Source organism: Hypanus sabinus, chromosome 11, assembly GCF_030144855.1.
Source record: "Hypanus sabinus isolate sHypSab1 chromosome 11, sHypSab1.hap1, whole genome shotgun sequence".
NCBI classification, from domain to species: Eukaryota; Metazoa; Chordata; class Chondrichthyes; order Myliobatiformes; family Dasyatidae; genus Hypanus; species Hypanus sabinus.
The window spans coordinates 95,348,254-95,369,162 of NC_082716.1; the positions used below are offsets into that span (position 1 = coordinate 95,348,254).

Here is a 20,909-nt window from a genome sequence, read left to right on the forward strand (position 1 = left end):
ATTTAAAAGTGGATAAATCTCTGGGTCCTGACAGGATATTCCCTAGGACCTTGAGGGAAGTTAGTGTAAAAATAGCAGGGGTTCTGACAGAAATATTTCAAATGTCATTAGAAACGGGGATGGTGCCGGAGGATTGGCGTATTGCTCATGTTGTTCCGTTGTTTAAAAGGGGTTCTAAGAGTAAACCTAGCAATTATAGGCCTGTCAGTTTGATGTCAGTGGTGGGTAAATTAATGGAAAGTATTCTTAGAGATGGTATATATAATTATCTGTATAGACAGGGTCTGATTAGGAACAGTCAACATGGATTTGTGCGTGGAAGGTCATGTTTGACAAATCTTATTGAATTTTTTGAAGAGGTTACTAGGAAAGTTGACAAGGGTAAAGCAGTGGATGTTGTCTGTATGGACTTCAGTAAGGCCTTTGACAAGGTTCCACACGGAAGGTTAGTTAGGAAGGTTCACTCTTTAGGTGTTAATATTGAAGTCGTAAAATGGATTCAACAGTGGCTGGATGGGAGATGCCAGAGAGTAGTGGTTGGTGGCCGGTGACTAGTGGTGTGCCTCAGGGATCTGTACTGGGTCCAATGTTGTTTGATTCAGAACAGGAAGAGATTCGGAACAAGAAGGCAGCAGGAGAGCACCTAAGGGATTTCCAGCGGGAAGACATTTTGAGTTCTTGGCGGAAAAGAGAGGCCAGACTGCACAGGCATGTGACGTCAGCCAGTTGAGCACAAACAGCTTAAAAAGAAGGCAGCCATATCCAGTGGGCAGCGTTCAGAGCTGGCAGCAGAGTGAAAGGGCTTTGGCTGAACGGGCTTTGGCGGTAACGGGACGAGGTGAAGCAGTTGTTGATTGCAAAAGGAGGTAGTATGTGTGTGAGGCCAGTTTTCTGTGGTCAATGTCAGATGTGGGAGGTCCTGGACGGCCACATCTGCACCCGGTGCATCGAGATGCAACTCCTAAGGGAACAGGAGCTGCAGCTCGATGACCTTCATCTGGTCAGGGAGAGTGAGGAGGTGATAGAGAGGAGTTACAGACAGGTGGTCACTCCGGGGCCACAGGAGACAGAGAAATGTGTCACAGTCAGGAGAGGGAAGGGGAAGAGTCAGGTACTAGAGAATACCCCTGTGGTTGTACCCCTTGACAATAAGTACTCCTGTTTGAGTACTGTTGGGGGGGGGGGGCGGGACAGCCTACCTGGGGGAAGCAACAGAGTCTGGCCCCATGGCTCAGAAGGATAGGGAAAGGAAGTGGAAGGCAGTAGTGATAGGGGACTCTATAATCAGGGGTTCAGACAGATGATTCTGTAGACGCAGGAAAGAAACTCGGATGGTAGTTTGCCTCCCAAGTGCCAGAGTCCAGGATGTTTCTGATCGCGTCCAAGATGTCCTGTGGTGGGAGGGAGAACAGCCAGAGGTCGTGATACATATTGGTACCAATGACATAGGTAGGAAAAGGGAAGAGGTCCTGAAAGAAGAATATAAGGAGTTGGGAAGGAAGTTGGAAGTTAAGAAGGAAGAAAGCAGGACCTCAAAGGTAGTAATCTCAGGACTACTGCCTGTGCCACGCGACAGTGAGAATAGGAATAGAATGAGGTGGAGGATAAATGAGTGGTTGATGGATTGGAACAGGGGGCAGGGATTCAGATTTCTGGATCATTGGGACCTCTTCTGGGGTAGGTGTGACCTGTACAAAAAGAACAGGTTGCACTTGAATCCCAGGGGGACCAATATCCTGGCAGGCAGGTTTGATAGAGCTGTTGGGGAGGGTTTAAACTAGTTTGGCAAGGGGGTGGGAATCAGAATGTGAGTGCAGGGATTAAGGTAGAAGGACAAGGGCATGATGCTAAGAATTCTGAGTTGATGAGGAAGGACAGGCAGGGGACAGAACATAATTGTAGCCAGTTAAAGGGGTTGAAATGTGTCTATTTCAATGCTTGGAGTATTAGGAACAAGGAGGATAAACTTAGAGCATGGATTAGTACGTGGAACTACGATGTTGTGGCCGTTACTGAAACTTGGTTGGAGGAAGGGCAGGATTGGATGATGCAGGTCCCAGAGTTCAGGTGTTTTAAAAGGAATAGGATCGGGGGTAGAAAAGGAGGGGGAGCGGCATTGCTGGTCAGGGATAGTATCACGGCTATAGAAAGGGAGGACGCTGCAGAAGGAGTGTCCACGGAGTCAGTCTGGGTGGAAGTCAGAAATAAGAAGGGATCAATCACTGTGCTGGGAGTAGTCAAAAGGCCCCCAAATAGCCCTCGGGACACCGAGGAGCAGATAAGCAGGCAGATTTTAGAATGGTGCAGGAAATACAGGGTAGTAGTTATAGGTGATTTCAACTTCCCTCATATTGACTGGCACCTCCTGAGTGCAAGGGGGACAGATGGGGCTGAATTTGTGAATTGTGTTCAGGAAGGATTCCTGACACAATATGTGGACTGGCCGATGAGAGGAGAGGCTATACTGGATCTAGTTCTGGGTAATGAACCTGGTCAGGTGACAGACCTCTTGGTGGGGGGAGCATTTTGGTGAGAGTGACCACAACTCCCTTAGCTTCAGCATAGCTATGGAAAGGGATAAAATCAGACAAAATGGTAAAGTGCTTAACTGGGGAAGGGCTAACTTTGAAGGGATGAGGCAGGAACTAGCGAGAGTAAATTGGAAACAGATGTTCAAAGGGGAAAGCACAGAAATAATGTAGAAGTTTAGGGACCACTTGACCTTGGTTCAGGATAGGTTTGTCCCACTGAGGCAAGGAAAAAATGGTAGGAAAAGGGAGCCGTGGCTGCCGAAACATGTGAGGCAACTTGTCAAGAGGAAAAAGGAAGCATATGTTCGATATAAGAAGCAGGAAGTAGGAGGGGCTTATAAGAAATATGGGGTAGCCAGGAAGGAGCTAAAGAAAGTATTTAGGAGAGCTCGAAGGGGGCATGAGAAGGCCTTGGCATGTAGGGTTAAGGAGAACCCTAAAGCGTTCTATGCCTATGTGAAGAATAGGAGGATGACGAGAACGAAGGTGGGACCGCTAAAGAATAAAGAAGGCAACATGTGCCTGGAGGCGGAGGAGGTTGGGGAGGTCCTAAATGAATACTTTGCATCAGTATTTATAAGTGAAAAGGATCTTGATCAGGATGAGGTCAAAGTAGAGTGGGCCTGTGTGCTGGACAATGTGGAGATTAAGGAAGAAGAAGTGCTGAATCTTCTTAAAAACATTAAGATTGATAAATCCCCAGGGCTGGATATAATACACCCCAGGTTGTTATGGGAATTGAGAGAAGAGATTGCAGGAGCATTAGCTATGATCTTTGAATCCTCTTTGGCTGCAGGGGAAGTGCCGGAGGACTGGAGAATGGCAAATGTAGTTCCCTTCTTTAAAAAAGGTAATAGGGAGAAACCTGGGAACTATAGACTGGTGAGTCTTACGTCAGTGGTATGCAAACAACTGGAAAGGATTCTTAAGGATAGGATCTATGAGCATTTGGAGAAGTACAGTCTACTCATGGATATTCAACATGGCTTTGTGAAGGGAAGATCGTGCCTCACGAGCCTGATAGAGTTTTTTGAAGAGATAACAAAAGAAATTGATGAGAGTAGGGCAATGAATGTGGTCTACATGGACTTCAGCAAAGCATTTGTCAAGGTCCCTCATGAGAGACTCATCCAGAAAGTCATGAGGCATGGGATAAGTGGCACCTTGGCTGTTTAGATAAAAAATTGGCTTAAAGGAAGAAAGCAAAGTGTAATTGTGGAAGGAAAGTATTCTGTCTGGAGGTCGGTGACTAGTGGAGTGCTGCAGGGATCTGTCCTGGGACCCCTGCTATTTGTGATTTTTATAAATGACCTGGATGTAGAAGCAGAAGGATGGGTGAGTAAGTTTGCGGATGACACGAAGATTGGAGGAGTTGTGGCTGGAGCTGTAAGTGGAGATGGAGTTCAATCCAGACAAGTGTGAGGTGATGCATTTTGGAAGGACAAACCAGAAGACTGAGTACAGGATTAATGGTCAGTTACTTAAGAGTGTCGATGAACAAAGGGTCCTTGGAGTTCAAATCCATATGTCCCTCAAGGTCGCTGCACAGGTTGATAGGGTAGTTAAGAAGGCTTATGGGTTGCTAGGCTTCATTAACAGGGGGATTGAGTTCAAGAGTAGAGAGGTCATGTTGCAACTCTACAAATCTCTGGTGAGACCGCACTATTGTGTTCAATTCTGGTCACCTCATTATAGGAAGGATGTGGAAGCTATGGAGAGGGTGCAGAGGAGATTTACCAGGATGTTGCCTGGTTTGGAGAACAAGTCATATGAAGCAAGGTTAACAGAGCTGGGACTTTTCTCTTTGGAGCATAGAAGAATGAGAGGGGACTTGATAGATGTCTACAAGATTATGAGAGGCATAGATAGGGTGGATAGTCAGTACCTGTTTCCCAGGGCACCAATAGCAAACACCAGAGGGCATATGTACAAAATTAAGGGAGGGAAGTTTAGGGGAGACATCAGGGGTAAGTTTTTTACACAGAGGGTTGTGAGTGCCTGGAATGACTTGTCAGGGATGGTGGTGGAGGCTAAAACATTAGAGGTATTTAAGAGCCTCTTGGACAGGCACATGGATGAAAGAAAAATGGAGGGTTATGGGGTAGTGTGGGTTTAGTACCTTCTTTTAAGGATTATATGGGTCAGCACAAAATGGAGGCCTGAAGGACCTGTACTGTGCCGTAGTGTTCTGTGGTTCTATTAATGATCTAGATGATGGGGTGGTAAATTGGATTAGTAAGTATGCAAATAATACTAAGATAGGTGGTGTTGTGGATAATGAAGTAGATTTTCAAAGCTTGCAGAGAGATTTAGGCCAGTTAGAAGAGTGAGCTGAAAGATGGCAGATGGAGTTTAATGCTGAGAAGTGTGAGGTGCTATATTTTGGTAGGAATAATCAAAATAGGACATACATGGTAAATGGTAGGGCATTGAAGAATTCAGTAGAACAGAGTGATCTAGGAATAATGGTGCACAGTTCCCTGAAGGTGGGATTTCATGTGGATAGGGTGGTGAAGAAAGCTTTTGGTATGCTGGCCTTTATAAATCAGAGCATTGAGTATAGGAGTTGGGATGTAATGTTAAAATTGTACAATGCATTGGTAAGGCCAAATTTGGAGTATTGTGCACGGTTCTGGTCACCGAATTATAGGAAAGATGTCAACAAAATAGAGAGAGTACAGAGAAGATTTACTAGAATGTTACCTGGGTTTCAGTACCTAAGTTACAGAGAAATGATGAACAAGTTAGGTCTTTATTCTTTGGAGCGTAGTAGGTTTAAGGAGGCCTTGATAGAGGTATTTAAAATTATGAAGGGGATAGATAGAGTTGACGTGGATAGGCTTTTTCCATTGAGAGTAGGGGAGATTCAAACAACAGAACATGAATTGAGAGTTAGGGGGCAAGAGTTTAGGGGTAAGGGGGAACTTCTTTACACAGAGTGTGGTAGCTGTGTGGAACGAGCTTCCAGTAGAAGTGGCAGAAGCAGGTTCGATATTGTAATTTAAGTAAAATTGGATAGGTGTATGGACAGGAAAGGAATGGAGGGTTATCGGCTGAGTGCAGGTCGGTGGGGCTAGGTGAGAGTAAGCGTTTGGCATGGAGTAGAAGGGCTGAGATGGCCTGATTCTGTGCTGTAAATGTTATATGGATGCAATAAAGGCCTGAAATATCAGGTTGTGTAAAGCTCTCCTTCGTAAGGAGAGAAGGTAATGTTTACAATAGATTGTATTTGATGTTAAGATTACACTACTTTCAAAAGGGAAATAGTAAAAACATCTGGTGATTATGCTGTTGACTGAATGGCCTTCCTTTTCATTGTCAAAACCCAAAATGTTTTTGGCTTTAAGATGAAAAAAAATTAATGGAAAACCAAGCAAAGGCAAACAACAAACACCTTCTGAGCCTGACCACTACTGCATGCTCACTTAGTCTAAACTTGTCTTTTTTATGCTTTATTGCTTATGCATTACAGTGCTCGCTTTTGTAGGAGTTAAAAGCTGTCACTCAGTCTCTGTGGGGGTATTTTATTAGCAGCAGACATGAATCCGCACACCTAGTAATTATGGCTAATGGCATTTAATTGCCTCGTATAATGCTGTTACAGAATGTTCCGTTTTTAAAAGATTGGTATTCTGCTGCACAGCTTTGGGAGGGTTCATTTTTTTTCATCTTTCTACTCCATGATATGGTCAAACAATATTTTACATCATTACTTTTAAGCAAATTTAGCATATGATCTTCATTTGCTTGTTGGGAATTTTGTGGCTTTGAAAAATGCTAATGTTTAGTTAGATACAGATGTCCAAACAGGAGATCTCATGCCTTATGCCTTATGCTGACATTTGTAACTTTAAATTATGTAATACTAAGAACTGGCGGTATAATTTGTGAAAAATTAGTTTTTCATTTTCTTCTAGTGATGAAAATATAGCTACTTGTATGAACAATGACCATCAAATTCCATTTTAATTTTGCAAGATGTTAATAATAGTATTAGTGCTTCAAGGGCATACATTTCTTTTAGAAAGCATAAGTCAGGGGTTTTACCAATGAGGTGCAATCCCCTTGTCTGTACTGTTATGTGCAATTGCATGAAAGAGTCTGAACCCAGATCACATTGGATGTATTCCACAATAAAAAAAAATTGTATGTGATTCATCAAGAGTAAGGAAAGCTGCTTGGGTGCATTGAGATGGAAATTCAGGTTGATGTAAATGGGAGTAAGATTTGTTGATAAAGAGTAAAGGAAACTATATGCTTCTTTGGCTTTAAAGTTTATGATGAGAGACTTTGGGATCTTGGCACTGGTTAAGAAAACTATTCCATTCCTAGTATTGATCAGTACAACAAATTTTCAGTAGATAGATATAAAAAAACTAATAAAAACAATGTGCGTCCAATGACCAGTGTTGTATCCAATACTGATCTCAAATGCAGAACTTGAAATGGAAAAAACGGCCTATCACATCAATATCATTTTATCGTAATCATTCATAGACATAGAAAGGAACACAGATATTTGCAAGAAGACTCTGTTGCTTTTTCTTTGTGATTGTGAAAGATGATTTTCTAAGCACACAGATAGCTGTGGGTCGCAGCTATGACAGTGCATTTGCGCTAGGAAAAGTAGAAATAGGTTAGACTCCAACCCTGGTGTTCTTTTTGGGAAGCATATCTTATAATTGATTGCAATTGTGATGGTCCCATGCAAACAAATTTTCTTGATACTTACTAAATTAGTTTACACAGCAAGAATTCGACTCAAATTATGTCATAAGGAAATGAATTCTTGACCTCTGGGCCCATTACCAGCAATAAACAAATTCAAAATCAGATGGCTCATTTCAGAATCAAAAGAGAAAATTTAGGAAATACTCAGCAGATCAGGCCTCATCTTTTGGAGAATACAACCTGTGATCCAAACCACATACACTGACAGCGCAGAATTTTTTTTAAAAATTTGAAGTTGCTCATTTCTTTCATTTTATTAATTGTTCTTTGTTCACTGGTGTTTCCTTTCATTATAATATGATTCCATCTCTGCCATTCTCTCTTATAACAAAGATGTACTGTACAAAGCCTTCAACAAAGATACAGCTGTGTGTGAGGCTCTCTATAATATGCATATACAGTTGAAGTCAGAACTTTACATATACCTTAGCCAAATACATCTTAACTCAGTTTTTCACAATTCCTGACATTTAATCCTAGATAGCATTCCCTGTCTTAGGTCAGTTAGGATCACTACTTTGTTTTAAGAATGTGAAATGTCAGAATAATAGGAGAGAGAATGATTTATTTCAGCTTTTATTTCTTTCATCACATTCCCAGTGGGTTAGAAGTTTACATACACTTTGTTAGTATTTGGTAGCATTGCCTTTAAATTGTTTAACTTGGGTCAAACGTTTTGGGTAGCCTTCCACAAGCTTCTCACAGTAAGTTGCTGGAATTTTGTTCCATTCCTCCAGACAGAACTGGTGTAACTGAGTGAGGTTTGTAGGCCTCCTTGCTTACACACACTTTTTCAGTTCTGCCCCCAAATTTTCTATCGGATTGAGGTCAGGGCTTTGTGATGGCCACTCTAATAACTTGATTTTGTTGTCCTTAAGCAATTTTGCCACAACTTTGGAGGTATGCTTGGGATCATTGTCGATTTGGAAGACCCATTTGTGACCGAGCTTTAACTTCCTGGCTGATGTCTTGAGATGTTGCTTCAGTATATCCACATAATTTTCCTTCCTTATGATGCCATTTATTTTGTGAAGTGCACCAGTCCCTCCTGCAGCAAAGCACCCCCACATTAAGGTGCTGCCACGCCCATGCTTCATGGTTGGGATGGTGTTCTTCGGCTTGCAAGCCTCATCCTTTTTCCTCCAAACATTACAATGGTCATCATGGCCAAAAAGTTTTAATTTTTGTTTCATCAGAACAGAGGACATTTCTCCAAAAACTAATATCTTTGTCCCCATGTGCACTTGCAAACTGTAGTCTGGCTTTTTAATGGTGGTTTTGGAGCAGTGGCTTCTTCCTTGCTGAGCAGCCTTTCAGGTTATGTTGATATAGGACTTGTTTTACTGTGGATATAGATACTTGTCCACCTGTTTCCTCCAGCATCTTCACAAGGTCCTTTGCTGTTGTTCTGGGATTGATTTGCACTTTTCGTGCCAAAGTACGTATAACTCTAGGAGACAGAATGCATCTCCTTCCTGAGTGGTATGACGGCTGCGTGGTCCCATGCAATAGTACTTGCGTACTATTGTTTGTACAGATGAACGTGGTACTTTCAGGCATTTGGAAATTGCTCCCAAGGATGAACCAGACTTGACATCATTTTCTGACCTCAATCCGATTGAAACTTTGTGGGCAGAACTGAAAAAGTGTGTGGAGGCCTACAAACCTGACTCAGTTACACCAGTTCTGTCTGGAGGAATGGAACAGAATTCCAGCAACTTACTGTGAGAAGTTTGTGTAAGGCTACCCAAAACGTTTGACCAAGTTAAACAATTTAAAGGCAAAGCTACCAAATACTAACAAAGTGTATGTAAACTTCTGACACACTGGGAAAATGCTGAAAGAAATAAAAGTTGAAATAAATCATTCTCTCTACTGTTATTCTGATATTTCACATTCTTAAAATAAAGTAGTGATCCTAACTGACCTAAGGCAGGGAATGTTTTCTAGGATTAGATGTCAGGAATTGTGAAAAACTGAGTTTAAATGTGCTAATCTTAATTTGTTGTGGTCTTAATTAGCTTAATTCTGTGGTTTTGCACCTCCCCATCTCTAATCTCCAGTCCCGGATGGCTTCAAGTATACATGTCTCTAAATCAGATCTCTTAAACATTATCATGTAAGTCATTTTGGTTTTATGGAATTTGCCTCTGGCTTTCCATCTCATTGCTTCTCTCTTACCTCCTTCAAGTCTCTCATTATGAAAAAGTTTCTCATCACATCCTGATATTACCTTTTGTGGTTGGCATCATGACTGTTTATTATTGCAAGCACTCCTGTTAATCACCTTGAGATATTTTGCCATACTGAAGTGGCTACTTATATAAAATTATTGTGGATCAACCATATGTTGGTGCCTGAAATAAAGTTAGTTGTTACATTTAGTTGTTTACCATCTATGTCAGCTTGTTTAGCTGCATTATATTAAAGATGTATCAAAAAACTAACAAATCAAAAAAGTTATTTTCATTTATACAGCTTCACAACCATGGAATGGCCTAAAAGCTTACTAAGTCAATATTGAGCTATTAACATTAAGACAATTTTATTGGAAAAAAATCAGCTTCTGGGAACAAAGAAAGAATTAGCATGGGAGTTGATGATTTCTCACTACAAATGTGTGAAGAGTTTTTAACCATTTAGCACATACAGTAAAGGGAGTTATAATAAGGTACAGCGCAAGAGTAAAAATAACAAAATGGATGATGGCAAAATACACTATAATAGAACAATATTGAAGCAATAAGTGGGTCTAAGGAAGTATAAACGATAAAAAATAAGTTCCATCAATACTGTGGGAGCAAATAGGTAGAGCAATTGTGTTCTGAAGTTGCTGATAAATGTAAAAGGCTGGAAAAATGCTGAATTATAAGATTAGCTGATCCAAGCTAACCAATATTCCTTCTTAACATTGTCCCATTCACCTGCATTTGGCCCATGTGTTTCTTAACATTTCTATCCATGCACCTGTCCAAGTGTCTTTTAAAAGTTATTAATATATCTGCCTGAACTACTTACTCTAGTAGCTCATTCTGAATATGGACCACCCTCTGGATGCAAGTACTGCCCCTCAGGTTCTTATTAAATCTCTCCCCTTCACTTTAAACATACAGTATGTTCTGAGCTTTTGATTCCCCAACCCTGTGAAAAGGAATACGTATTTTTGTAATAATCATGAGATGATACGTGAGGGATATAGATAGACTCTTCCCAAAGTCAAAGTAAAATTTATTATCAGATTATATACATGTCACCGCATATAACCCTGAGATTCTTTTCCCTGCAGGCATACTCAGCAAATCTATAGAATAGTAACTGTAAAATGATCAATGAAAGAGCAAGGGCATAGAAGACAACAAATTGTGCAGATGCAAATATAAATAAATAGCAATAAATAACGAGAGCATGAATTATCAAGATAAAGAGTCCTTAAAGTGAAATTGTTATTGTGGGAACATCTCAATAGAAGAGTGTAGCTATCCTCTTTTGTTCAAGAGCCTGATGGTTGAGAGGTAGTAACTGTTCTTAAACCTGGTGGTGTGAGTCCTGAGGCACTTACACCTTCTACCTGATGGCAGCCATGAGAAAAGAACATTGTCTGGGTGATGAGAATCTTTGATGATGGATGCTGCTTTCCTACGACAGTTCAATGGTTGCGAGGGCTTTAGCCATGAAGTACTGGGCCAAATCCACTACCTTTTATCGAATTTTCCACTCAAAGGCATTGGTGCTCCCATACAAGGGCAAAATGCAGCCAGTCAATACACTTTCCACTGCACATATATAGAAGTTTGTCGAGGTTTTTGACGACATGCTGAATCTCCAGAGACTTCTGAGGAAGTAGACATACTGTCATGCTTTCTTTGCAGTTACATTATATGATAGGTCCAGGCAGTCCTCTGAGATAGTGACACCCAGGAATTTAAAGTTACTGATCCTCTCCACCTCTGATCCTCCAATGAATACTGGCTCATGGACTTCTGGTTTCCTCTCCTGAAGTCTTTGTTAAATTCCTTGGTCTTGCTGACATTGAGTGAGAGGTTGTTGTTATGACACCACTCCGCCAGATTTTCAGTCTCCCTCCTGTATGCTGATTCATCACCACCTTTGATACGGCCCACAATAGTGGTGTCATCAGCAAACTTGTATATGGTGTTGGAGCTGTGCCTAGCTACGCAGTCATAGCTGTAAAGCGAGTAGAGCTGGGAGGTAAGCACACAGCCATGTGGTGCACCCGCATTGATGGAGATTGTGGAGGAGATGTTTTTGGCAGTCCGACCTGACTGAGGTTTGCATGTAAGGAAACCCAGTATCTTGTCTATACCCATCATGATTTTATACACCTCTATAAGATCAACCTTATTCTCATATGCTCCATTGAATAAAGTCCTAGCCTGCCCAACCTATCCCTATAACTCAAATTCTGGAATCCCAGCAACATTCTTGGAAATCTCAGCAGTCTTCTCAGCTTAAGAGCATCTTTCCTATTCAGGATGACTAAAGCTGAACACAAAGGAGAATGTGACTAATAGGATAGCACCACTCAAATGTAGCAGGGACTCAGTAGCTGAATAGCCTCCTTTTATGTCATTACAAGATTCCACGTGGGCATTGATTGCATCACTGCCTAAGTAAATCCGTATGTGTTTATTTTCTTTCTTTTGCCTTTCTTATAGCATACAGTGTCAATGATAAAGTTACTGATTTTTTAAAAATCTTATGTGCAAAGTGCTGAAATGCTCTGAACTTTGACAGATGGTTTGTCAAAACCACAGAAGTAATTTACAGTTTAGGTTTGGTTTACACTTATATTTATCTTACAGCAAAATCTTCATTTTCTTTCAGAACATCACACATGCTTTGGTTTCCAGTCCATTTCTGCCTGAGCTTTTACTCTTCACTTTCTCTTAAACTACTCTGCAATGCATTCCACAGACTGGTTAGTGGTTTGGATATGCACTTTGGAAGCCATGTACAGCATCCTGAACACAAAATGCATATTCTGCATGTTGCTGGAAGAGTTTCATTGGTGAAAAAACTTATTTTTCAATTCAGGATGTTTATTCTTAAAATGCAATGAACTGGAAATTTGTGCAAATAACCAAAAAAGAAGTGGTTGAAATTTGGATTCATCCAATGAGAACAATCTACACATATTTCTGGATGTGGCGTCTCCAACTTCAATAGAATTTTTCTGGAATATATTATCACAAAAATTAGTGGGAAGTTAGAGAATTAGGAAGCTTTAAAAAAATCAATAGAAGGCAACTAAAAATGAAATCAGAATTAGAATCAGATTTAATATCACCAGCATATGTCATGAAATTTGTTAACTTTATGGCAACAGTACAATTAAATACATAATAGATAAATATAGAGAAAAAAAACCCTGAGTTACATTAAGTATATATATAAGTTAAAATAAGTAGTGAGGTAGTGTTCATGGGTTCAATGTCTTATTTAGAAATTGGATGGGAGAGGGGAAAAAGCTGTTCCTGAATCGCTATATGTGTGCCTTCAGGCCTCTGTACCTCCCTCTCAATGAAGTATAAAGAAGACATGTCTTGGGTGGTGGGGATCCTTAATATTGGATGCCACCTTCTTAAGTTACTTAAGGTACTGCTCTTTGAAGATGTCTTGAATACTACTGAGGCAGGTACCAATGATGGAGCTGACTAATTTCACAAGTTTCTGCAACTTATTTCGATCTTGTGCTCTAGCCATCGCACCCCCACCCCAATACCAGAAAATCTTACTTGACTGATCTGTTGGAATTGTTTGAGGAAATAACAAACAAGACAGATAAAGAAGAGACAGTGGATGTTGCTTACTTGCATTTTCAGTAGGCCTTTGACAAGCTGCTGCACAACACTGCTAAACAAAGTAAGAGCCCAGGGTCTTACAGGAAACATACTAGCATGGATAGAAGATGGGCTGACTGGCAGGAGGCAGAGCTGCAGAAAAGGCATCCTATTCTGATCAGCTACCATTCATTCGTGGTGTTCTGCATGGGCTGGTGTTGGGCCCACTTCTTTTCATGTTATATGTCAGTGATCTGGATAATGGAATTGATGACTTTGTGGCCAAGTTTGCAGATAAAATGACAACAGGTGGAAGGGCAGGTAATATTGAGGCACTGGAGTCTGCAGGAGGTCTTGGACAGATTGGGAGAATGGGCAAAGAAGCAGATGAAATACAGTGAAGAGAAGTGTATGGTCTTGCACTGTGGCAGAAGTAGTAAAGGTGTAGACTATTTTCTAAATGCAGAGAAAATTCAGAAATCAGAGATGCAAAGGGACTTGGGTGTCCTAGTGTAGATTCTCTGAAGGTTAACTTGCAGTTGAGTCTGTATTAAAAAAGGCAAACACAATGTTACCATTCATTTCAAGAGGGCTAGAATTTAAAAGCAATAGTATAATGTTGAGGCTTTATAAGCCATTGATCAGACTGCACTTGGAGTATTATGAGCAATTTGGGCCCTTTTTCTGAGAAAAGATGTGCTGGCATTGGAGAGAGTCCAGAGGAGGTTCACAAGAATGATTCTGGAATGAAAAGCTTAATGTATGAGGAGCAGCTTGATGGCTCTGGGCTTGTTCTCGCTGGAATTCAGAAGAACGAGGGAGGATCTCAGTGAAACCTATTGAATATTGAAAGGCCTACATTGAGTGTTTCGTATAGTGGGGAAGTCTAAGACCGTAGAGCACATTTAGAACAGGACATCTTATTAGAATAGACATGAGGGTGCTGAATCTGTGGAGTTCATTGCCATGAATGGCTGTAGAGGTAAAGTCATTGGGTATATTTAAAATGGAGGTTGATAGCTTCTTGATTAGTAAGATTATCAAAGGCTACGGGGAGAAGGGAAGGGGATGGGGGCTGAGCAATGATAAATCAGCCATGATGTAATAGCTAAGCACACCTGTTGGGCCAAATGGCCTAAGTCTGCTTCCATGTCTTATGGTCCTTATTGCCTTCTTCAAAGTGGAAAACTCTCCCAAATGAAGCCAGTATTACTTCAACATTTCTTGTAAATGTTTAAAAAAAAGAACAGTTATTTCCTCTCAGAACACCCATATTTTTCTAACCCTTTGAAACAGTGTTACTTAAAGTACTCAAAATACAGCAGTATCTGACTATAGCCATGAGAAGTCTCCATTATCCCTCCCTCTGTTCCAAGAACTGCTGCTTTGCCAATAAATCCACATTGCCAAAGATGTAGAATCATTTTAGCAAACCTTCTGTACCCTCTACAAAGCGTATACTTCACTCTGAAAATAGTTCACACAGAAACAGGCACAATTTCAATTGTTTACAAACCAATGTTCATCATGACTTCCATGCTTCTGTATTCTGACCACAGCATTTGTCACGCTTTTTAATCACTTTCTCAATCTGAATGCCTAGTGCAATATACATCTTGTCCTCAGCAACATCACGTAGCCACAGACAACACACAGAATATGTTTATATTACCTTGCCACTTTTCAATCAACTATACATACACACTGAGTGGCAACTTTATTAGGTGTACCTGTACACTTGCTTATTAATGCAAATATCTAATCAGCCAATCATGTGGCAGCAATTCAATGTATTAAACATGAAGATTTGTTTAAGAGACTTAGTTGTTGTTCAGACCAAATTCTAGAATGGAGAAGAAATGTGATCTTAATAACTCTGACCATGGAATGATTGTTGGTGCCAGACAGGGTGGTTTGAATATCTCAGAAACTACTGATCTCCTGGGATTTTCAACCACAACAGGATCTAGAGCTTACAGAGAACAATATCTAGTGAACAGCAGCTCTGTGGGAGAAAACACCTTGTTAGTGAGGGAGGTCACAGGAGGATAGCCAGACTGATTCAAACTGTCAGGAAGGCGACAGTAACTCAAATAACCACACGTTACAATAGTGTTGTGCAGAAGATATAATGTTCTGGAAGCATAACATACCAAACCTTGAAGTGGATTAGCTACAGCAGCAGAACACCTCACCAGGTTCCACTCCTGAACCTAATAAAGTGGTCAATGAGTGTATATATACCCCGCCCCCTCCCAATATCTTTGTTCCTGGTACCACTATTACAATCATGTCTTTTTTCATCTATCCCATTGTAATGTATCACTTTACAATCCTCTGCATTAAAGTTCATCAGCACCTATCAGCCTATACCACTGGCCTGCCTATTCCTCTGTTACTGTTAGTTGCTAAACCACACAGGTTTGAGTCATCTGCAAATTTAAGATATTGTGTCCTCAACATCAAAGCCCAAGTCATCGAAATATATTTTAAAAACAATAGTCATAGTGCTGACACCAGAAGAACTTTACTATACAAATGACTGCAGTTTGACAGTTAGCCTAGCATTTTTACTCTGTTACCTTACTGAGCAATTTACTATTCATGCAGGTACAACTCTTTTTATTTTGAGACTTTAATGTTGATAACAAGCTTACTATATGGCACCTTATTAAATGCCTTTTAGAAGACCAAATAAGCCATATCAACTGCATTCCCAACATCAACAGTGTTATATCATCAAAAACCCTATCAAGTTAGTTTGGCACAGTTTGCTGAAATAAATCTAAGTTGCCTTCAGAATATCTTGTGTTTAAGTTTAGTCTTTTACCCTCTATTTTTCCAACAAATATGTGCCTGTTGAGTTAAATGTTCCCAATGTGTCAGCCTCAACCACCACCCTTGGCATTGCATTCCAAGCACCTATTATTTCCTGTGTTTAAAAAAAACTACCTCTGACATCTCCATTAGACATTCCTCCACTCATCTTAAAAGAATGTCCTCTGGTATTAGCCATTGTTCCCTAGGGAAAAGGCACTTTAGTCCATCCAGAATTCCATCTTCCTTTGCTGTGACTCCAACATCATCATCTTTGGTTAAAAAACTGATACTAAATATTTATTTCTTATACTCCCTCTTTGAATAAATTTTCTTTTTATTTCAGATCAGCAGCCTACCTCTTACAATCATTTTCCTATTCACATTATTGGATGTTTATTTATTGAATTTGTTTCTTCTTGCTGCTAACGTTTCTCAAGCCATTTCTTTGATTCTTTTATTTTCCCTCCAAGCTTTCTATAGTCTACTTCATTCTCATTTGTGCATCTTTCATATTTTTTCTGCTCGTTTTTACCTTCTCTCTTTGGTCATCCAGATAATTTGGCTGCAATTTTATAGGATACTAGGACTGCAATTTGGCCTAAACTTCTCCACCTTAAAAAGCCTTCAATTGTTTAATCATGGTTTTATCCACCAAACTTTAATTCCCTATTCTCACCCTTTGAAACTGGCTCTTCTCCAATGTACTATTTCTGATTTGTAGTGTTCTACACATTTTTCCATACCTGTTTTAAGCTCCATGATGTCATGATGACTACTCCTAGATATTTCCCTGCTGAAACTTACTCCACTTATCCTGGCTCATTTCCCATAACTATGCAACATTGCCTCTTTTTCGGCTGGGCCAGAAACACACTGATCAGCAGAGTTAACCCGAATGTGCTTAAGAAATTCCTCCCACTTATCTTTTTGTGCTACTGCTCTTTCAGACAGTGTTTAGACGGTTCAAATCCCTCATCATCACCACCTGTAGCTTTTGCGCATATCTGTAGCTTCCCTGCAAATTTGCTGCTCAGTATTTTTCTACTAATTGGCAAGTTACAGTAAAGTCTCAGTGGCGTAGTTGCACCATTAAATCTGTTTGTAACAGATCGATTTCATGATTGACAAGCAATCAAATAGCAAACCATTGCCATCTGTTTTTATCTCAGATGGCCATCTCTACTCTTTTTCTATTCATATAGTTTTGTCTCCCAGGTATGTCTCAACAATTGGTGACATATTATAGATAAAATTTTAGAGTACATGATAAGGTAGGGAGAGGTCAGCACGATTTTGTTGAGAGTCAGTCACCACCACATCAGCTCTCAGGGTGAGGCTTTTCATTCCAGAACTAAGGAGATGTCCTCCTTCAAAGAAAGGGGCTTCCCTTCTTCCAGCATCAACACTGCCCTCAACCACATCACAAGCATTTTGTGCATATCTGCCCTCACCCCATCAGGGATAGAGCTCCTCTTGTCCTTACCTAACACCTCATCAGCCTCTGCATCTAGCACATAATTCTCTGTAACTTCCACCAACTCCAACAAGATCCCACCACCAAACACATCTTTCCTTCCCCCCACTTACTGCTTTCCGCATGGATAGCCCCCTACACAATGCCCTTGTCCATTTTTCCCTCTCCACTGATCTCTCTCCTGGCACTTATCCTTGCAAGTGGAACAAGTGCTACACCTGCCCTACACTTCCTCCCTCACTTCAATTTAGGGCTCCAAACAGTCCTTCTAGGTGAGGCGACACACATCTGTGAGTCTGTTGGGTTCATCAAGTATACCCGGTGCTCCTGGTGCAGCCTCCTGTATATCAGTGAGACCCTACATAGATTGGGAGACTGCTTCGTCGAAGTCCTACACTCCATCCACCAGAAAAAGCGGGATTTCTCAGTGGCCTCCTATTTTAGTTCCACTTCCCTTTTCCAGCCCTGTATCTCTCACCAATCAACTTCTCAGCTCTTAACTTCACCCCTCTCCCCCACCTCCCTGTTTCACCCAATGCTTTGTGTTTCTTCCTCCTCTCCCCCCTCCCCACCTTCTTAATCTGACTCCTCATCTTTTTTCTCCAATTTTGATGAAGGGTCTCAGCCCAAAACGTTGACTATACTCTTTTCCATTGATGCTGCCTGGCTTGTTGAGTTCCTCCAGCATTTTTTTGTGTTTGCTTGGACTTCCAACAGCTGCAGATTTTCTCTTGAATGTTATTTGCTTCAATTTTCAGACACTTGACAAGGTGCAACACAGAAGACTGCTAAACAATATAAGTTGTGTTAGAGACATAGTACTAGCTAAATAGACGATTGGCTGACTGACAGAAGTCAGGAAGTGGGTATTAAGGGGCTATTTTCAGGGGTTATTGCTGGGCTGGCAGCTTTTCACTCTATATATTAATTATCTAGATGATGGGGCTGATAGATTATGAGTAAATTTGCAGATGATACAAAGTTAAATGGAGGGGCAAGTAGTGCTGAGGAAGCAGGAAATCTGCAGAAAGATTGGAGAATGGGCAATGAAGTGGCTAATGAAATACAGTAGAGAAGTGAGGTGTAAAGCAATTAGGTAGGAAGAATAAAGATATAGATCATCATCATTATGTTCCATGTCGTAGGACATAGGCGATCATGGTCTTCCATCTGTCATGACCATGATTGTTCTTGACAAATTTTTCTACAGAATTTGTTTGCCATTGTCTTCTTCTGGGCAGTGTCTTTACAAGACAGGTGAGCCCCCAGCCATTATCAATCCTTTTCAGAGATTGTCTGCCTGGTGTCAGTGGTCATATAACCAGGATGTGATATGCACCAGCTAATAATACAATCATCCACCACCTGCTCCCATGACTGGGGGACTAAGCACATGTTACATCTTATCCAAGGGTGACCTACAAGTCAACAGAGGGAAGAAGCACCTTACACATCCTTTAGTAGAAACATACCTCCACCCCGCCACTCAAAGTTCTGGACTATTTCCTAAATTCAGAGTGAGTTCAGAAATTGGAGATGCAAAGGATTTATTCAAACCCAAGTGACCCCTGTGTAATGGTAATTCATCCAGACTGAATATTCACAAATTGCTGTCTAAAAAATTCAGATTCAAATAAAATTCACTTTCATGTGGGTAAAGGGAATATATTTTTTCTAACTCGCATTTCTTGGTTTGTGTTATGGAAAATCATTGGAACAGACCATTTTAGAGTCATAGAGTAATACAAGACGGAAACAGGCCCTTCAGTTCAACTGCTGACCACAGCATCTTCCCTATTGTCTGCATTCAGTTATTACCCTCCGTGTACATTCCAAATGCTTCTTAAATGTCACAATTGTACCCATTTTGACCACTTCTGCTGTTTGAACAAACCAGGCACCCAATACCCTCTGTATGAAGCAGTTACCTCTCAGATTTATGTTAAATAACTTCTTCCTTATCTTGTATCTATGCCCTCTAGTTTTGGACTCCCCATCTCAGGGTTAAAGACAAAGAACGTTCTCTCTATCCATACCCCTCATGATTTTATAAACTTCAGTGAAGTCACCACTCAAGCCTTCTAGTCCAGACATCATCCTTGTAGATCTCTTCAGCAACCTCTCCAGCTTGACGATGTATTTCCTATAAAAGGATGATGAAAACTGGACACAATACTCAAATTCAGTCGAGCCAAAAACTTATATAACTGCAACATTATGTTCCTAAATTCAGTGCCCTGATTGACGAAAGCCAGCATGCTGGATACCTCTTTACCACTCTGTCCACTCATGGTGGCTTCTAGTGAGCTATGCTTTTGTACTCTGGGTCCCTCTGTTCCACAATACTCGTGGGTGCCCTGCTATTCACTGTAGAAGTCTTACCCTAGTTTGAATGTCCAAAATAATCACCTCACGCTTAATCTATGTTAAAATCCATTGCCATTCTGCAGCCCATCTCCCTGACCAATCAAGATGTCTTTACAAATCAATGTAACCTGCTTCACTGTCAACAAGATTATCAACTTGTGTAATGTACAGTCATTTCCAAATAATTTACACTGATAATGAATAACAGCCATGCCAACACTGAATCCTGGGACACCCCACCAGTCACAGGCCTCCAGTCAGAAAATTGACTTTCAACCGTCACCCTCTGCTTCCTGTCATTGAGAAAGTTCTGAATCCACCTTGCTAGCCTTCCCGGAATCCCATGTGACATGATCTTCCAGAGGTATGGAACCTTGTCAATAGGCCTTACAAAAGTCCATATCGACAACATCTACTTCTCCAATCCTCTTAGTTACCTGGTCAAAAAACTCCAAAAGATTCTCCAGATGTGACCTCCCATGCACAAAAACATGCTGACTATTCCTGAAAATATGAGGAAATCTGCAGATGCTGGAAATTCAAGCAACACACACAAAATGCTAATGGAACGCAGCAGGCCAGGCAGCATCTACAGGAAGAAGCAGTGTTGACGTTTCAGGCCAAGACCCTTCGTCAGGACTAACTGAAAAAAAAGATAGTAAGAGATTTGAAAGTAGGAGGGGGAGGGGGAAATCCAAAATGATAGGAGAAGACAGGAGGGGGTGGGGTGAAGCTAAGAGCTGGAAAGAGCAAAAGGGATACAAAACTGGAGAAGGGAAAGGATCATGGGATGGGAGGCCTAAGGAGAAAGAAAGGGGGATGGGAGCACCAGAGGGAGATGGAGAACAGGCAAAGAGTGATGGGCAGAGAGAGAACAAAAAGGGGGTGAATAAATAAATCAGGGATAGGGTAAGAAGGGGAGGAGGGGCATTAACGGAAGTTAGAGAAATCAATGGTCATGCCATCAGGTTGAAGGCATGAACTCCACTGTCTCTTACTATCTTTTCTTTAGGTTAGTCCTGACGAAGGGTCTTGGCACGAAACATTGACACTGCTTCTTCCTATAGATGCTGACTATTCCTGATCAGGCCTTGACTCTCCAAGGGATGGTAGTTCTTGTCCCTCAGAATTCCCTCCTGTAACTTCCTTACAACCGAAGTCAGGCTCACTGGCCTTTACTTTCCT

General features: G+C 40.9%; 1 protein-coding gene across 3 annotated transcripts in view; it reads left to right on the forward strand.

The window, feature by feature from the left end:
• The window catches only part of LOC132402201 (xenotropic and polytropic retrovirus receptor 1 homolog), a 444,705-nt gene that overhangs the window by 361,107 nt on the left and 62,689 nt on the right, over nucleotides 1–20,909 (forward strand). The window lies entirely within an intron of this gene.